Here is a 5000-nt window from a genome sequence, read left to right on the forward strand (position 1 = left end):
ATCGCTCATAAAACGTTTATTCTGAGCTCCTGGTTGAGCCCCGAAAGAGTAGCATCAAACATTATTTTTCGAAAAAATATTGATCCCAATGCAGTTCATCATATCGACGTGAAATTGGCACGTGCACTCACTGGATGAGTCGAATTGTAAAAAGCGACCCATCCAGATACAACAATGCAAAAGCCTACAACACCTGGTATTCCCAGGCAGTCTCCAATCCAAGTACTAATTAGGCTCGACCATGCTTAGCTTCCGAGATCAGACGAGATCGGGCGCATTCAGGGTGATATGGTCGTAGGCCGTGCTTGCAGAGACCTGTCGAACACTCATATGTATAAAACAATCAACATTCAACTATACTCCTGGAGGTCATCGCTCGTGAAAATGTTTATTCTGAGCTCCTGGTTTAGCCCCAAAAGAGTGGCATCAAACAGTATTTTACAAAAAATATTGATCCCAATGCAGTAAACCATATCGACGTGAAATTGGCAGGTGCACTAACTGGATGAGTCGAAGTGTAAAAAGTGACCCATCCAGATACAACAATGCAAAAGCCTACAACACCTGGTATTCACAGGCAGTCTCCCATCCAAGTACTATCCAAGTTCGACCCTGCTTAGCTTCCGAGATTAGACGAGATCGGGCGCATTCTGGGTGATATGGTCGTAGGCCATGCTTGGAAAGACCTGTCGCACATTTAGATGTATAAAACAATCAACATTCAACTATACTTCTGGAGGTCATCGCTCATAAAACCTTTATTCTGAGCTCCTGTTTGAGCCCCGAAAGAGTGGCATCAAACATTATTTCACAAGAAAATATTCATCCCAATGCAGTACACCATATCGACGTGAAATTGACAGGTGCACTCACTGCATGAGTCGAAGTGTAAAAAGCGAGCCATCCAGATATACAAAAGCCTACAACATCTGGTATTCCCAGGCAGTCTCCCATCCAAGTACTAACCAGACTCGACCGTGCTTAGCTTCCGAGATCAGACGAGATCGGGCGCATTCAGGGTGATATGGTCATAGGCCATGCTTGGAAAGACCTGTCGCATATTCAGATGTATAAAACAATCAACATTCAACTATACTTCTGGAGGTCATCGCTCAAAAAACCTTTATACTGGTAGAAACGAAGTTGTAAACTGAGTGTACCAGCCTGCAATAGATTAATGTGTCCGTCCGTCTGTCCGTCCCCTTTCAATACTTTAATGAAGTGAAATCTCGTGCTGTTGGGTGTATAAAATCAGTAATAGGCAGCGCAGAGACTTGTCCTACCAGCCCACCCTGCAGGAACCTGTTTCTGAGCTCCTAGTTGAGCCCCGAAAGAGTGGCATCAAACATTATATTACAAAAAATATTGATCCCAATGCAGTACACCATATCGACGTGAAATTGGCAGGTGCACTCACTGGATGAGTCGAAGTGTAAAAAGCGACCCATCCAGATAACACAATGCAAAAGCCTACAACACCTGGTATTCCCAGGCAGTCTCCCATCCAAGTACTAATCAGGTTTGACCATGCTTAGCTTCCGAGATCAGACGAGATCGGGCGCATTCAGGGTGATATGGTCGTAGGCCGTGCTTGCAGAGACCTGTCGAACACTCATATGTATAAAACAATCAACATTCAACTATACTCCTGGAGGTCATCGCTCGTGAAAACGTTTATTCTGAGCTCCTGGTTTAGCCCCGAGAGAGTGGCATCAAACAGTATTTTACAAGAAAAAATTGATCCCAATGGAGTACACCATATCGACGTGAAATTGGCAGGTGCACTTACTGGATGAGTGGAAGTGTAAAAAGCGACCCATCCAGATCCAAATATACAAAAGCCTACAACACCTGGTATTCCCAGGCAGTCTCCCATCCAAGTACTATCCAAGTTCGACCCTGCTTAGCTTCCGAGATCAGACGAGATCGGGCGCATTCTGGGTGATATGGTCGTAGGCCATGCTTGGAAAGACCTGTCGCACATTCAGATGTATAAAACAATCAACATTCAACTATACATCTGGAGGTCATCGCTCATAAAACCTTTATACTGGTAGAAACGAAGTTGTAAACTGAGTGTACCAGCCTGCAATAGATTAATGTGTCCGTCCGTCCGTCCTCTTTCAATACTTTAACGAAGTGAAATCTCGTGCTGTTTGGTGTATAAAATCAGTAATAGACAGCGCAGAGACTTGTCCTACCAGCCCACCCTGCAGGGACCTGTTTCTGAGCTCCTGGTTGAGCCCCGAAAGAGTGGCATCAAACATTATATTACAAAAAATATTGATCCCAATGCAGTACACCATATCGACGTGAAATTGGCACGTGCACTCACTGGATGAGTCGAAGTGTAAAAAGCGACCCATCCAGATACAACAATGCAAAAGCCTACAACACCTGGTATTCCCAAGCTGTCTCTGATCCAAGTACTAATCAGGCTCGACCATGCTTAGCTTCCGAGATCAGACGAGATCGGGCGCATTCAGGGTGATATGGTCGTAGGCCGTGCTTGCAGAGACCTGTCGAACACTCATATGTATAAAACAATCAACATTCAACTATACTCCTGGAGGTCATCGCTCGTGAAAACGTTTTTTTCTGAGCTCCTGGTTTAGCCCCGAAAGAGTGGCATCAAATAGTATTTTACAAGAAAATATTGATCCCAATGCAGTACACCATATCGACGTTAAATTGGCAGGTGCACTTACTGGATGAGTGGAAGTGTAAAAAGCGACCCATCCAGATCCAAAAATACAAAAGCCTACAACACCTGGTATTTCCAGGAAGTCTCCCATCCAAGTACTATCCAAGCTCGACCCTGCTTAGCTTCCGAGATCAGACGAGATCGGGCGCATTCTGGGTGATATGGTCGTAAGCCATGCTTGGAAAGACCTGTCGCACATTCAGATGTACAAAACAATCAACATTCAACTATACTTCTGGAGGTCATCGCTCATAAAACCTTTATTCTGAGCTCCTGGTTGAGCCCCGAAAGAGTGGCATCAAACATTATTTTACAAAAAATATTGATCCCAATGCAGTACACCATATCGACGTGAAATTGGCAGGTGCACTCACTGGATGAGTCGAAGTGTAAAAAGCGACCCATCCAGATACAACAATGCAAAAGCCTACAACACCTGGTATTCCCAGGCAGTCTCCCATCCAAGTACTAACCAGGCTCGACTCTGCTTAGCTTCCGAGATCAGACGAGATCGGGCGCATTCAGGGTGAGATGGTCGTAGGCCATGCTTGGAAAGACCTGTCGCACATTCAGATGTATAAAACAATCAACATTCAACTATACTTCTGGAGGTCATCGCTCATAAAACCTTTATTCTGAGCTCCTGGTTGAGCCCCGAAAGAGTAGCATCAAATATTATTTTACGAGAAAATATTGATCCCAATGCAGTACACCATATCGACGTGAAATTGGCACGTGCACTCACTGGATGAGTCGAAGTGTAAAAAGCGACCCATCCAGATACAACAATGCAAAAGCCTACAACACCTGGTATTCCCAGGCAGTCTCCCATCCAAGTACTAATCAGGCTCGACCATGCTTAGCTTCCGAGATCAGACGAGATCGGGCGCATTCAGGGTGATATGATCGTAGGCCGTGCTTGCAGAGACCTGTCGAACACTCATATGTATACAACAATCAACATTCAACTATACTCCTGGAGGTCATCGCTCGTGAAAACGTTTATTCTGAGCTCCAGGTTTAGCCCCGAGAGAGTGGCATCAAACAGTATTTTACAAGAAAATATTGATCCCAATGCAGTACACCATATCGACGTGAAATTGGCAAGTGCACTTACTGGATGAGTGGAAGTGTAAAAAGCGACCCATCCAGATCCAAAAATACAAAACCCTACAACACCTGGTATTCCCAGGCAGTCCCCCATCCAAAGTACTATCCAAGCTCGACCCTGGTTAGCTTCCGAGATCAGACGAGATCGGGCGCATTCTGGGTGATATGGTCGTAGGCCAAGCTTGGGAAGACCTGTAGCACATTCGGATGTATAAAACAATCAACATTCAACTATACTTCTCGAGGTCATCGCTCATAAAACCTTTATTCTGAGCTCCTGGTTGAGCCCCGAAAGAGTGGCATCAACCATTATTTTACAAGAAAAGATTCATCCCAATGCAGTACACCATATCGACGTGAAATTGGCAGGTGCACTCACTGCATGAGTCGAAGTGTAAAAAGCAAGCCATCCAGATCCAAATATACAAAAGCCTACAACACCTGGTATTCCCAGGCAGTCTCCCATCCAAGTACTAACCAGACTCGACCGTGCTTAGCTTCCGCGATCAGACGAGATCGGGCGCATTCAGGGTGATATGGTCGTAGGCCATGCTTGGAAAGACCTGTCGCACATTCAGATGTATAAAACAATCAACATTCAACTATACTTCTGGAGGTCATCGCTCAAAAAACCTTTATACTGGTAGAAACGAAGTTGTAAACTGAGTGTACCAGCCTGCAATAGATTAATGTGTCCGTCCGTCTGTCCGTCCCCTTTCAATACTTTAACGAAGTGAAATCTCGTGCTGTTGGGTGTATAAAATCAGTAATAGACAGCGCAGAGACTTGTCCTACCAGCCCACCCTGCAGGGACCTGTTTCTGAGCTCCTGGTTGAGCCCCGAAAGAGTGGCATCAAACATTATATTACAAAAAATATTGATCCCAATGCAGTACACCATATCGACGTGAAATTGGCACGTGCACTCACTGGATGAGTCGAAGTGTAAAAAGCGACCCATCCAGATACAACAATGCAAAAGCCTACAACACCTGGTATTCCCAAGCAGTCTCTGATCCAAGTACTAATCAGGCTCGACCATGCTTAGCTTCCGAGATCAGACGAGATCGGGCGCATTCAGGGTGATATGGTCGTAGGCCGTGCTTGCAGAGACCTGTCGAACACTCATATGTATAAAACAATCAACATTCAACTATACTCCTGGAGGTCATCGCTCGTGAAAACGT

At 45.1% G+C, this 5000-nt stretch overlaps 10 non-coding genes and 2 pseudogenes across 10 annotated transcripts; all 12 read right to left on the minus strand.

Annotated features, from left to right (window-relative positions):
* Positions 1 to 181: 181 nt before the first annotated feature.
* Positions 182 to 300, minus strand: LOC142927167 (5S ribosomal RNA). Its single transcript, XR_012944092.1, has one exon. It is a non-coding gene; the product is annotated as a 5S ribosomal RNA (ribosomal RNA).
* Positions 301 to 552: 252 nt separating this feature from the next.
* LOC142928012 (5S ribosomal RNA) lies at positions 553 to 671 on the minus strand (annotated as a pseudogene).
* Positions 672 to 917: 246 nt separating this feature from the next.
* LOC142926052 (5S ribosomal RNA) lies at positions 918 to 1036 on the minus strand. The gene has a single exon (XR_012942977.1). It is a non-coding gene; the product is annotated as a 5S ribosomal RNA (ribosomal RNA).
* Positions 1037 to 1467: 431 nt separating this feature from the next.
* On the minus strand, positions 1468 to 1586 carry LOC142927266 (5S ribosomal RNA). The gene has a single exon (XR_012944191.1). It is a non-coding gene; the product is annotated as a 5S ribosomal RNA (ribosomal RNA).
* Positions 1587 to 1839: 253 nt separating this feature from the next.
* On the minus strand, positions 1840 to 1958 carry LOC142926690 (5S ribosomal RNA). The gene has a single exon (XR_012943614.1). It is a non-coding gene; the product is annotated as a 5S ribosomal RNA (ribosomal RNA).
* Positions 1959 to 2385: 427 nt separating this feature from the next.
* LOC142927765 (5S ribosomal RNA) lies at positions 2386 to 2504 on the minus strand. The gene has a single exon (XR_012944689.1). It is a non-coding gene; the product is annotated as a 5S ribosomal RNA (ribosomal RNA).
* A 254-nt stretch (positions 2505 to 2758) lies between these two features.
* Positions 2759 to 2877, minus strand: LOC142927264 (5S ribosomal RNA). The gene has a single exon (XR_012944189.1). It is a non-coding gene; the product is annotated as a 5S ribosomal RNA (ribosomal RNA).
* A 251-nt stretch (positions 2878 to 3128) lies between these two features.
* LOC142926096 (5S ribosomal RNA) lies at positions 3129 to 3247 on the minus strand. The gene has a single exon (XR_012943021.1). It is a non-coding gene; the product is annotated as a 5S ribosomal RNA (ribosomal RNA).
* A 252-nt stretch (positions 3248 to 3499) lies between these two features.
* Positions 3500 to 3618, minus strand: LOC142925834 (5S ribosomal RNA). Its single transcript, XR_012942757.1, has one exon. It is a non-coding gene; the product is annotated as a 5S ribosomal RNA (ribosomal RNA).
* A 253-nt stretch (positions 3619 to 3871) lies between these two features.
* On the minus strand, positions 3872 to 3991 carry LOC142928386 (5S ribosomal RNA; annotated as a pseudogene).
* Positions 3992 to 4243: 252 nt separating this feature from the next.
* Positions 4244 to 4362, minus strand: LOC142927451 (5S ribosomal RNA). The gene has a single exon (XR_012944375.1). It is a non-coding gene; the product is annotated as a 5S ribosomal RNA (ribosomal RNA).
* Positions 4363 to 4793: 431 nt separating this feature from the next.
* On the minus strand, positions 4794 to 4912 carry LOC142927756 (5S ribosomal RNA). Its single transcript, XR_012944680.1, has one exon. It is a non-coding gene; the product is annotated as a 5S ribosomal RNA (ribosomal RNA).
* Positions 4913 to 5000: the final 88 nt, after the last annotated feature.

Source organism: Petromyzon marinus, chromosome 23, assembly GCF_048934315.1.
Source record: "Petromyzon marinus isolate PM22_M1 ecotype Great Lakes invasive population chromosome 23, UKy_Petmar_22M1.pri1.0, whole genome shotgun sequence".
Taxonomy (NCBI): Eukaryota; Metazoa; Chordata; class Hyperoartia; order Petromyzontiformes; family Petromyzontidae; genus Petromyzon; species Petromyzon marinus.